Source organism: Eretmochelys imbricata, chromosome 14 (genome assembly GCF_965152235.1).
Source record: "Eretmochelys imbricata isolate rEreImb1 chromosome 14, rEreImb1.hap1, whole genome shotgun sequence".
Classification (NCBI taxonomy): Eukaryota; Metazoa; Chordata; order Testudines; family Cheloniidae; genus Eretmochelys; species Eretmochelys imbricata.
The window spans coordinates 54,455,459-54,468,863 of NC_135585.1; the positions used below are offsets into that span (position 1 = coordinate 54,455,459).

At 50.1% G+C, this 13,405-nt stretch overlaps 1 protein-coding gene across 1 annotated transcript in view; it reads right to left on the bottom strand.

Moving 5' to 3' along the window:
- The window catches only part of ABHD16A (abhydrolase domain containing 16A, phospholipase), a 536,419-nt gene that overhangs the window by 262,167 nt on the left and 260,847 nt on the right, over window positions 1-13,405 (bottom strand). The gene's annotated exons all lie outside the window — the stretch shown is intronic.

The following is a 13,405-nucleotide window of genomic DNA, read 5'->3' on the forward strand; positions in this document are numbered from 1 at the left end:
GCAGGGACTGGCTGGCTCCGGGGGGCGGGGAATGGGGCAGGGGCCCGTCCCCTGCTGTTGCATTGACGTCACCCGCGGGTGTTCAGAAGCAGGGTGCAGTTGTGACTGATTGTTCCATCCTGCCCCTTGCACTGCCAGTGGTGGGTGGTGCCCGGGTGTCTCGGGCGGGGGGGAATCAGGCTGGCACTAGATTTAACGCCCCCCCCCCCTTCTGTCCTGCCCAGTCACGCCCCCCGCTGGCCCTGTAGGCCTCAGTTATGACTCAAGTGGATCAGGAGGCCGAAGGCCCCGGGGTCCCAGGAGGCGGTGGGGGAGCAGCCCCCATGGTGGCGCTTGCTCCAGAAACCGGTTTTTCCCCCTCAGCCGTTTTCTTTAAGGACCCCAAGAGGGAGTGGGGGGCGGAGCATCTCATCCCCTCATTATTCTGTCTCCCAGGTAGGGCTAATTTCCCACACGCCAAGTTTGGTTTATTAACTTTCAGTCCTCAGTTTCTCTTGGCTGCCAGGCGTGATCCCTGCCCAGCCCGTGCGTTCTGGCTGGAGGCGCGCTCGTGTTGGACTCCTTTCGTTTTTCTGTTTCCCTTTCCTCTGCTTCCCGTCAGAGTTGCCGGGGGCTGGGGATGTTTTTGTGACTTTCACTCACATTTCACAGCTGAGCTCGCAAGAAGGGTAAATGGGTCGGCCCCGTTACTACACCAAGGTCCTGGAGCCTGGGGCAGAGGATGGGCCTGGGTCCCCCAGCGACCGGGGAAGGGGGTGTGAGGCTCACACGCTTTAGCTACTGTGTGATTGTTCACATCCGTGATACTCCCCAGACGCTTCTGCCCTTAAAATAACCTTTCCTCGGGGCTTGCTGGTTTAAAAACAAAGTTGAAAAAGCCCAGCTTTCCCATTTCAAGGGGGCGAGAGCCTCTGTCATGCAGTGGAGAAACACGGGAGACGTTTCTTTATGAGGTGTTATGTTTCTTGGTGAGCACGCACACAAGTGAGGTTAAACCCAGCGAGACTCTTCCTGGAAGGTCGCAATGTGTCCTGGCTTCAGCGCTTAGACTCGAGCACGATAACACACAAGAAGCAAAACCAGGAGAGAGAAAACTGACGGCTCCCCTGTCAGCAAAGCCAAGGATGTGGGGAAGGAGACCGAGTTGAGGATGAAGTCCTATGCCAACTGGGAGGAGTTCCCCATCTCCACCGCCATACTGGGGCAGCTGGTTTTCATTTCAGCAGGGCAGGGAGACTTCTCCATCAATAAGAACCCCCCTAAGGACGGCTTCAAGCACATCAAATACCCAGAATCCTTCAGGGCCTGCTTGTGTCAAGTCAGTAACCAAGGCTGGGCAGCCTTCAACATCGCACACATCAACATGGACCAGATCAGACTCCTCTCCATGAGCGTCCCGGGACGGATGAAGGTGATTGTTAAAATTCTGTTCCAGGACATGGAGACGGTGAATGCCATGCTGCCGACGCACCTAAAGAACATGAAGGCCGTGGCAGACGACTGCAAAGACTTAGCCCAGGCGGTGAAGGACAAGTATTCAGACGTCATCTACCTGATCCAGGAGCTGATGGAGGCCTGTTTGAACGCCAAGAAAGGTTACGAGGATGAGCTGAAAGACATCTAGATAGCCCTGAAGCAAGGACAGATCAAGGAGAAAGCGGCCAAGGAGGCACAGAAGCTGGCCGAGCAGTATCACAACCAGATGAAGCAGCAGGTCAATGAATCTTTCAATCAGTACAAGGAAGCCATGAAAGCCATCCCCACAGGGTGGGATGCTGTGGGCATGACCGTTGTGGAGAATATTACAAATGGAATGACCAGTTTCATCAATGGGATTACAAGCATGTCCATGGGAAAACTTAGCAAGATGCAAGCTGGGAAAATGGAAGGTGGTGTAGTAGCTGGCCTAGAACAATTTGACTTTGGAAGCATATGCCAGCATTCCACATTTTTGCAAAGTCAGAAATGCTACTGAATTATGCTACAAGCCTCAAAGAGCTAAGCGATGAGCACGATGGCCTCAGCATGAAGAAAGTCATCACTGAGAAAACTCAGGAAGTTAACACCAACTCGCTGAAAGACAGTTTCCTAAAGACGAAGAGCAGAACAGAGCCAGAAAATGTGAGAGCCAAAAAATCAAGCTCAAGAGATCTGCATATCGGGCCTCCGTATCTGTGAACAGCTGGAAAAGATGGCCTTGTCTGAAAACAAAGGAAAGGAAGAAGACAAGTCTCTCGTTGAAGAGATCAAACGCTTATACCAAAGAGCATCAGAATTTGATTCACACAGTAAATCCTCAGTGGGATCTCCTGCCTTCACCGCCAAGCTGCCGAACGTGGCTAAATGTCAGCAAGACTCAACGGGAGGATCCAGTTGTGTCCTGCAAAATGCACATTTGAAGGTCGAGCAGAGCTGGGAGATGCTGAAGTTGACCCAGGATGAGTATCAGAGGAGCTTCGAGAACTTCAAGAGGCAGAATGATGAGCTGATGGAGATCATGTGCACCATGGAGAAATGCAAGGTGCAAGACGTAGATTTTGAGGCGGCCAGGAAGATGCTGATCAAAGGGCTGGAGGCCCTGGGGAGGGTGAAGGAGCAGTGGGAGAAGATGGTGAGGTTCTTCCAGATGATCTCCAGCCTGATTGACTCCTGATACTTGGAAGGAAATCAGAACCAAAAGTAGCTGCCTTGCTTGCTCTGAACGTACACTTTTCTGTACAGCTGAGACAGAGCTCACATAGTCCTTGATGTCCTGACCTGAGGACACTAGCGGGGATTTCAGTTCTTGATCTGGGGCTCGCTTTCTAAAGGTTAGCCCCTTTTGTAAACACACATCTTCCAGGGTTTTTTCTGTCAGGCTTATTCCCCTTTCCCTTTGGGAAGAGGCACCGGCATGCCAGTGTAGCTGCCTCCACACTGAAGTGGGATAGCTAGACGGGATGAGCTAAAGGAGTACAACTTCCTAGTGTGGACAAGACCTAAACTGCTTTTTCATGGTGGAGTAAAACCCTTGCAACCCCCTGTGTGGATAGGCTTTGTTCTGGTTTAGGAATAACTGGTTTGAAGCTTGAGCTATACTTAAAACTTCTACGGGTATTGCTGTGTTGGTCAGGGTGTGAAAACAACACCCCCCACAGCACCATGGCTGCACTGGTGAAACCCCCAGCGTAGACGTGGGGGTGTTGACAGAGGAGCACATCTGGCGGGTTCACTAACGTCCTTTCGGGAGGTGGCGTTTGCTGTGCTGTCTGAAGAGCTCCTGGTACCAGCGTGAGCTGCGTCTACACCAGGGAACCCTGCTGGACAGGGTTGTGAGTTCAATCCTTGAGGGGGCCATTTAGGGATCTAGGGCAAAAATTGGGGATTGGTCCTGCTTTGACCAGGGGATTGGACTAGATGACCTCCTGAGGTCCCTTCCAACCCTGATAGTCTATGAACTAAGGGCAGGGCTGCTGGGTCCTAGAGAGCCGAATTCAGCACAGCCTGAGGGAGGGGACTGGCTGCTGGGGTCTCTGGGAAGGGGAGGGGGTAGAGGTTAGGGTGGGGGTTTGACTCTCTCCCCCGGAGTGAGGTGAGGGAGACTCGGCGCCTGCAGTATCCTTTGTTGCCCCCCATAATGTCCATTCTTCTCCCCGCCCCCCCCCCCATGGAGCACCTTCCCTTCGCCCCCTCCCCCCCATGGAGCAGGGCTGGGTTGGGTGAGGGGAAGGGGGGGCTGACTGGCTGCGTGCTGAGGAATGAAAGTGAAAGTGACTCAGGATTGGAATGGTCACAGGCAGCTGGCTGGGCCGGATACATGTGTGAACAATCAGGATGGGGGTTGGGGCAGGGTGACCAGATGTCCCACTTTTATAGGGACAGTCCCAATTTTTGGGTCTTTTTCTTATATAGGCTCCTACTACCCCCCCACCCCCGTGTCCTGACTTTTCACACTTGCTGTCTGGTCACCCTAGGTGGGGGTAATTGGTGCCTATATAAGACAAAGCCCAAATATCAGGACTGGCCCTATAAAATCAGGACATCTGGTCACCCTAGCTGGGGAGCTCGACTCTCCCCTGGGCTGGCAGCGATCCATCTCATCCGGGGGGAGCTGCGTGGGGCAGGATGAGCTGCTGCGGCTCCATGGATGCCCTGTCCCTGAGATCAGATGCTGTGCTAACTTCACCATGGGGCTGGCGGTGGTGCCCATTGGCGTGTGATCGGACCTGAGGGTTTGCTGCTGGTGTTGCTACTCTGCCCCCCAAGAGGTGGATTTTGGAGTACTGCAGTTTTCCACCTATCTCCTCCTCTACTGCAGCTGTTGGACCAGCAGGCCGGGGCATGAGTGAGCTAAGCGTGAAAGCAGGACTGTGTTGCCATTGAGATTGTCATTTCACAACTTTGTTTGCCAAAAATGCTTGCTAACAATCCTGAATCCAATTTCAATCTTTTTTTTTTTTTAAAAAAAAATCAATATCGTAGCCAAAACCAGAAAATTAAGTTGTTGACAATTATGTGTAACGAGTTTGGTTTGGGACAGGGAGTGGGCCAGTTTTCCTCAGAGAAACAAAAAACGTTGACTGGCTTTCCTATAGCCCTGTTACTGCTAAATAGAGCCTTCCTCCAACAACTGGAATATGCCCATCTCCTGACTCGTGTATAGAGCGACAGTATGTTGTACCAAGATTCTCTTGCTTTTTTTCCCCCAGTGCGTCAGTTTAGCTTTTGCCAGCCCAGAGGTTGGGCAGCCAATGTCTTACATTTTCACAATGTTTTGTCCAACTTTCGTAAAGTAAATACACGGTTAAGAGGCGTTAAAAAGGCCAGGGACACGTCCTTGTGAAGAATCTGTGCCATCATGCTAGAGCTGTGAAAATGTCCGGTTTTGATGGAACTTCAGAGGCAGGGATGGGTCACGTATTTCTGGCCGGGCCCCAAATGTGTTGCTGTTGCGAACGTCTTTCCAAACAAAGACAAGGCACAATAGGACTCTGGCAGCATTTCTGTGCTACCTTCACCTAGAGGGGATGATTCTGTGCTGACTTCATTTTGGTCACTTTGTGCTTTACCGAGAAGTTTCTCAAAACTGAAGCTCATTAAAAACTATCTCCGCTCTACAATGAGTCAGGAACGATTGACTGGTCTTGCTATTCTTGCAGTCGAACAAGACATCGCTTTGTCTTTGTCGTACGATGACATTATTACTGATTTTGCAGCCAAAAAAGCCAGAAAGATCCCTTTTAATTAAAAACAAATCCTTGTTTCAATACCTCTTCGTAGAAATTTACAATAAAATGTTGACAAATTTAAAAAATTATATTATTTGCATCATTCTGTCAATAAATCAGAATTTTTTCTATAGCACTGCTTCTTTAGTGCTAGTCCACCAGCATTACAGTGAGCTTAATTGAGTTAAACTGTTTTTAATAAAGTGCATGTGGTGAGTTTTCCAGTACTGTAAGCTTATGTTTGTGTTGCTAAGAGCAAGTCGGGCATAGGGGCACCAGTTTAATAATCCCGCCTAGGGCACCATAAATCCTAAGGATGGCCCTGGCTGGGAGCCCGGACTCCTGGGTTCTCTCCTCAGCTCTCAGAGGGGAAGGGGACGAGGAGGAGGAGGGGAGTTTAGGGGGTTAACTTAGAGCAGGGGGGGCGTGGAGCCAGGACTCCTGGGTTCCATCCCCAGCTCTGAGAGGGGACTGGAAGTGGAATCTAGTGGGTTAGAGTGAGGGTGTCACTGGGGGCAGGGACAAGAGTTGCCAGGATGGGGGCTACATGGAGGACCATTGGGGGGTGGGGCAGCATGGGGTGGGGGTTCTGTAGGGGGATCAATGAGGACAAGATTTGTAAGCAAGACATGAGAAGTAATTCTCCTGCTCTACTCTGAGCTGATTAGGCCTCAACTGGAGGATTGTGTCCAGTTCTGGGTGCCACATTTCAAGAAGGGTGTGAACAAATTGGAGAAAGGTCCAGAGAAGAGAAACAAAAATGATGAAAGGTCTGGAAAACATGACCTCTGAGGGAAGATTGAAAGAACTGGGTTTGTTTAGTCTAGAGAAGACTGAGAGGGGACATGAGAACCGTTTTCAAGTACATAAAAGGTTGTTACAGGGAGGAGGGAGAAAATTGTTTTCATTAACCTCTGAGGACAGGACAAGAAGCAGTGGGTTTAATATTGCAGCAAGGGAGGTTTAGGTTGGACATTAGGAAAAACTTCCTAACTCTCAGGGTGGTTAAGCCCTGGAACAAATTGCCCAGGGAGGTGGTGGAAACTCCCTCATTGGAGATCTTTAAGGACAGGTTGGACAAACGCCTGTCAGGGATGGTCTAGCTGGTGCTGGTCCTGCCATGAGCGCAGGGGACGGGACTAGACGACCTCTCGAGGTCCCTTCCAGTCCTATGATTCTAAGATTTGCTCTGCAGAACTTTCTTATTAGGTTGCCCAAGATAGAGACAACCGAGCTTCCGATCCCAGGGCCAGTTTGTAGGGGCAGCAGTTATTACTTCCCGCCCCCCAGCTGCCAGGTGTATAACTCGTAAGCTGGGCACTCCTGACCTGGCGTTGTTGTGGGGCCAGAGCCCCCAAGGGGCAGCTTGACAGTAGCTGTCCGGAGCCCAGCCACACTCTGTGGGACCCTCAATCTCTCCGGCCCGGCTGGATGAACGAATTCGTACCATCGGGGGCACCCTGGGGCGTCTTTGTAGATCTGCATCTGTGCATGTGTCCTGCCAATGCCCAAAATAACTCAGCGCAGCGTTAAGCCTGGGAACTCGGGCCCGCTATGCGAGGAAGTTGGAAAGTTCGGGGTGTGTGTGTGGGGGGGCTTTTCCTAACACTGTTTTCTTCCCTTGGTAATAAACATCCTGCTCCTCTCCCGCTACCCCCCTGCCCCCCACACACACACCTGTTCCTTGGCCTCCAGCACTTCAGAGCATTTTCCTGTTGTGGGGTGGGTTTGCTTCCCATGCACTGGGGCACGGCTGTTAATGGGTTTAAGCTCTTTTTACTGCACAGTAAAGGCTGTTTTTCTTCACAATGCCAGGGCCCCCTGACATTCAGGCATTTTTGTCTATAAACTGGGAGCTCTATTTTCTCTTATTCCTGTGATCGGGCTCTGGGATCTTTCATGTCACGATGAACTATGAGCCCAAGTCAGGACTGGCCCGGCAGAGCGGGATCTCCCCAGAGGAGAGGTCGGCTGGAGCTCGGCAAGATCCTCAGGCGTGTGTCTGAGCTTCCTGCCTGGTGCAGTGCCAGAGGCCAGGGTAACAGGCAGGAGAAAAAAAATCAGAATCACAGAATCATGACAGGAACAAGCACCATCTCGGCCTTCTGGCTTTTTGTTAGGGGGGTAGAGAGTTCTGTTTTGTGTCCTGGGCTTTTACTGGTTTTAGAGAATGGGACATGGGACCTGTCCCCTCTGTGGGGCGCCGGCTCCCATCTGGCCCCAGGACAGAGACTGGCTGGCTCAATGGGGTGGGGAATGAGGCACAGGGCCTTTCCCCTCTCGGGGGCGCTGGCTCCCATCCAGCCCAGGTTGGTGCTGCTGTGTCTGGTCACTGGTTGTCTCCCATGTGAAGTGGCCCTGGGCTGGCTCCATGGAAGGCAGCACCCGTAGGACTCAAACTCTACCAGCCGTGGGCACTAATCAGAACCGTGCCCCTTGGCTGGCAGCCCCCGCAGAGCAGCCAAAGACTGAGTGGGCTGTGGAAAGTGAGCGCCCCCCCCCACAATGGGCAAGGGGGCTGGGTGTGCAACAGGAGGGGGACACTTTGCCCCATCCAGGCTGCCCCCGCTCTGGCGGGGAGACACACAGGCCTCCAGGCTACAAGGACGAACTCCTCAGGGGTCTGGATCTGGGCCAGGGGAGGGTTTGAAGCTGGGTCTCCGTGGGCATGAGCCTCCTGGGGGATGAGGTTTAAGAGAGGAGCAACCAGAGGGGATGGTTTAGACACCAGAAGGCGTCACAAGCTAACAGGAGTGAATCCATTTCAGCAGGCGCTGGCTGCTGACCTCGCCCCGAGCCCGGCTGGCTGGTGGGTCTGCAGGGGGGGGGCTGGCAACATTTTTGACCCAGCTGAGGTGCAGGGGGAAGAATCATCGGATGCCTGGGTTCATTACAAGCAGAGCTTTATTGAGTCAGCCCCACAGAGAGAACAGCAGGAAAGAATTGCAGCAGAAATGCAGCGCAGCTAGAAATCCCCTTATCCTTGTACTGCTTGAAGGACTCCTCCACGTGGTGTTTCATCTGCTTTGGATACAGCTCAGCCACCTCCAGGCGCAGCAGAGGGGACTGTGTTGCATGGTTGAGTCCCTGCTGAAACTGGATTAGTTAAACCAGATTAAGACCTTCTCTCAATGTGGACACGGTTATCCTGTTGTGTGGTTTATTCCATTTTAGTTTAACTCTGAGTGAAAATGAATGTAGAGCTAAACTAAACTGGAACCATTCAATCTGAATTAATGGCATCCACACAGAGGGTTAATTTGGTTTAATTAAACCAGAGCAGGTCTCCATGTAGACAAACCCAATGTGTCAATGCAGCTACGAGCTAGAGTTACTAATCAACAAATATATGACCTCCCAGGCTTGTGGTAATGATCACTGAGCCGCTCTGCCCCAGCTGAGAGCCCAGCCGAATGCGCAGAAGAGGGGTTAATATCAGGGGAGGTTGTGGGGCTGTGTGGGTGGGGAAACCCCTCCTGTATCTACACCTGCTGGGACTGGGTTGTCGAGTCTCCCTGACACAGATCGTCGTGCCTCAGGGGCAATATGCTAAACACCCTCCAAAGAAAGCCCCGAGAACACCCACCCGGCTGCTGCTGCACCATTAGTCACCCCTCCCAGCAGCCAAACCCTCTGAGGGTCTGACACCCACCACTTGGCCAGGTGGGACCTTCAAATCTAGAGCCCTAGGAACTGAGTGGGGGGGACAATCCAGCCTTGGGCTGCCTGGTTGGGGATGGACAAGATGGGACCCGATGAGGCATTACTCCCTGTCTCAAATGCCTGTGGAGGTGCCTGATTGTCTGGTCACTGGTGAAAGCTCATCATGGGTTGGGATAATTAAGCCAGTCCAACATCTTACGTTTTGAGCAAAGCTGGAAAACAAGAAGACGGGGGGCATCCTTAATCTCCCAAGGGTGGTGTTTCCCTCCAGCCTGGGCCTGGACCTGCGGCCTCCTTCTGTTCATATTGATCTGTTTCATCTGGGCTCAGCTCCTTAACAGCCTGGTGCTTGCCCTTCTGCACTGCCTCTTGAATGGCTGTTCGCTTGTCCTCGCTCATCAGGGGCAGCACGGCCTTCAGCTCCTTCTCAATCATCCCCACCCTGGCATCCAAGTTCCTGTGGAACTCCTCCTTCTTCCCCACCACCAGGCTGTAGATGGCCTTCTGGGCCTCGTCGCATCTGCTGGCTAGCCTAACCCAACTTCAGCCTTCGAGCACATTCTCCTTAGTTCCCAAAATATAAAGGTAATCCTTAGGCCATTTATCAATGCCAAAGGTCACAGGCCTACTTAACCACACTTATGCCAATGTATGCTAACTTGCTGAAGCTAATGTCTTACAGGATACAGACCTGTAGGTTCCTTGCGTTACAGCTGAATATAATGAAGGCAAGCAGGCAAGCCAACCCTATGAGCTATGCCCCCCACCCTTCCAAAGAAAACCCAATGAGAGGAGGCTTCTGAGGGCAGTGGGGTTCAGGATATTCTGTGCCCAGAACCCCGCAAGTTCATAATCTAGCCCTGCCCTCATTATCGGCAGCCATTGGTAAAATACCCTCTTACTTCCCTGCACCGCTACTTGCATCAGAGAGGTGAAGCAGCCCCCACATAGCTGCTACTCCCCATTCTACGCAGCTTGGCTAGGAGGGAACAGAACATTGGTTCTGCCCCCCAACGTGCTGGAGATGGTAGCTGAGCCAGTGCACTGGGAACATCCACTGTGCTATTTATAGGGCTGATGCAAGCTATATCTGCCCCAGAGCAGGGGGGCAACAGTAAGCAGATTGTGACCCAAAGAGTCACCATCTACTTCCTGATCTGCTCCAACGGCAGAATAAAAATGCACTGCCCCATGCACAAAGCTTGTAGGGAAAATTTCAATTTATCCCTTGGTCTCTCCTGTGAAAGTTTTGATTGATCCAATGCGGGGAGGGGAATTGGATCAATCAACCCTAAAAAGAAACATCCTATATAGGGAATTATAAGTGAATTGCTGAATAAGGATGGACTTGAGTACAGGCCTAAAGTTGAGTTAAGCTTCAATGAATCAGGGTCTTGTTTTAATCTCTCTCCACTGAGCACATTATTTATACTGTCTAGTGCTAGTGTCCATGTGGTTTGTTCAAATGCGGGTTCAGGACCTGCTTCTTTCAGGTGGCAATGGGTTAAGGGTCTAATCCTGGGAGATGCCAAGCATGGAAATGCTGAGGCTACTTAACTGCCATGAACTTTAACGGACATCAAGGACACTCAGTCCTTCCCAGGTGGTGCTCTGCATCTCACATGAAGGAGTTTTAAAGGTCAAAAACATTGTGTCATGGTCTTTGAATAGTATTACTAGGTCTCAAGGAGCCCCTCATGTTGTCAGCTTTGAGACTTTCATTGAAACTATTTTCTAATTAACTAGAACCTCATGAAGAAAAGAGAGACTTGGACTAATTATGGACTCTAGATTTTTGTGGCCTGGACAGCAGGAGAGGCTGATTGAGATGTCCTTCTATGCAAACTGATCTTCCTCCGGCGCCAGCTCCCTCATCCCCCGCTGCACGGTGTCACGAATCTCTTTCTGCTCCTTTTCAGTCACTGGTGGCAGCACAGAGTTCAGCTCATGGGAGATTTTTTCCACTCTCCCATGTAAATTACATTGAAATTCATTCTTCTTCTTAACTACAAGGTCCTTTATAGCCTTCTGGGCTTCATCACACCCATCTGCCAACTTCTCACGTTCAGCTTTGAAATTGGGATTGGAAGGCTCCATGGAGATGAGTTTCCCCAGGCTGCTCACACAATCCATCAGATATTTACTGGACACTTCGGTGTAGGTCTCGGAAATCATGTGCACCAGGTGAGCCACATTGCTGGCATTGAATGCTTGTTTGTAGATCAAGTCTGTCACAAAGGATTTACAAGAATAGTTTGGAATTTCCTGGACACCTTCAGCTGACTTTACAAATTCCATGATGCGTCGGCTGAGACAAGATTCAATCAGGTTGGACATCATCTGGAAGAAATGGACCATCTTTTCCCACTGCTCCTTCACCTGCCCAAGGGCCTCCAGACCCTTGATCAGCATCTTCCTGGCTGCCTCAAAATCTATTTCCTTTGTCTCACACTTCCGCATGGTAATGAGGATTTCTGTCAGCTCCATGTTCTGCTTTTTTAAGTTCTCAAAACTCCTCTCGTACGCCTCTTGAGTAGTCTTCGCGATTTCTCGGCATTGCTCCACTTTAAAGTGTGCAGTTTTTATTCCCGATGCCATTTCCATTCCTGAGTTTTGTAGACATTTGTCCATATGTGGTGATCTGGGGTGGAATGGTGGTGCTTTGGTGTGTGATTTGCTCTTCATGTCAAAAACATGAACTTTATCCCATAAGTTTTTAATGTTTTTAATAAGACTTTTCTGGTTACTATTTTTCTTCCCAGACTGTGCTGCAGCATCTAGTGCCTGACAAACAGTGATTACAGTACTGCATATGCCCAGTGCTTCATCTTTCACACTACAGTGTTTTTCTTCCTTCATCTTCTTCTGCAATTGCTCAGCTCTTTCTGTTATCCAAAATTGCTTCCGTTTCTGATCTTTTTCATTAGAGAGGGTATTCGTATTGATATTACCTTCATTGTCAATAAGCTCTTCAAGAGCTGTTGCAAGAGCTATCAGTTGCTCAGACTTGGAGCATATGTTGCTTAGTGATATGGGGTCATCTTCCATTTTATTGTCTGCATCAGCTTCAGTGCAGTTCTCAGGGTTTTGTTTCATTAAACTAGAGTCACAGTAAGTAATTCCATGTGGTATTGTATTCCTTCCATTTAAGAGACTCTCTACCACAGTCATGCCTACAGCATTCCATCCTGTTGGAAAATTCTCCATGGCATTTTTGTAATCTGCAACTGTCTCGTCTACTTGATTCTTCATCTCCTTGTACTGTTCCTCTGCCTTGTTCTTGGCATCCACTGCTACTTTTTCTTTTAGCTTTGCATCCTCCAAGGCTCCCTTGGTCTCTTTCAGCTCCTCCTCGTATCGCATTTTGGAACTCAGACAGGCCTCCAGCAGCTCTTGGATCAAACAGATGACATCAGTGAACTTGATCTCAACTGACTTGGCTAATTTTGTGCAGTCATCTGCAATGGATTTCATGTTGTTTAGCTGCCCAGGGAGTAGGGCATCCACCACCTCGAAATCCTGGAAGAGAGTCTGGACAATAGTTTTCATATGGCTTGGGACACTCATGGAGAGAAGTCGGATCTGATCCATATTCTTGTGAGCAATGTTAAAGGCGTGCCAGCCTGCGTGACTCACCTGTGTTAAGGAAGCGAGGAATGAATCTGGGTGCTTAATGTATTTAAAACCATGAACAGGGGGAGTTTTATTGATGGAAAAGTCTCCCTGCCCTGCGGCGATGGATGCCAGCTCTCCCAGGATGGCGATGGAGATGGGGCCAGGCATCAGATACTCCTCCCAGTTAGCGTAGGGCTTCATCATCATCTCTGTGTCTTTCCTGACATCTTCTGCTTTGCAGATGTTCATCCTGGCTTTAGCCACAACAGCAGAACTTCTACCTTGTGCTGCCATTTTGTGCCCGAATAATGAAAACTGAAACACAATATAAGAGAAATTTGTGGTGAGTCTCAAATACCTGTTTACACTTAGATAGGTTAGAGCGCACAAGCCTTTTCATCACTTGTAAAGTGGAGCTGTGATTTGGGTGTTGGTGCAGTAACAATGGCAGTATCTAGAAGTCTGATTTATGTCTTTGGAGCCAGATGCTGCCCTCAGTTACACCAGGTTCAATCTAGAGTAACTCAATTAGCTGAGAGCAGAATCTGGTCCTTTGTATTAGAATTGAGGGCAATTGGGGGAGGGGGGGAGGCAGCATCCCAGCATGCAGGGGTGGGAGGGCAGGTGTACTGAGAAAAACTGCGATCTGCCTTAATTTGCTACCAGTAGTAGTTACAGATATGCAAAAAGAAAAGGAGGACTAGTGGCACCTTAGAGACTAAACAATTTATTTGAGCATAAGCTTTCGTGAGCTACAGCTCACTTCATTGGATGCGTTCAGTGGAAAATGCATTCACATGACTTACGAGGAGAGGCTGAGGGAACTGGGATGTTTAGTCTGCAGAAGAGAAGAATGAGGGGGGATTTGATAGCTGCTTTCAATTACCTGAAAGGGGGTTCTAAAGAGGATGGATCTAGAC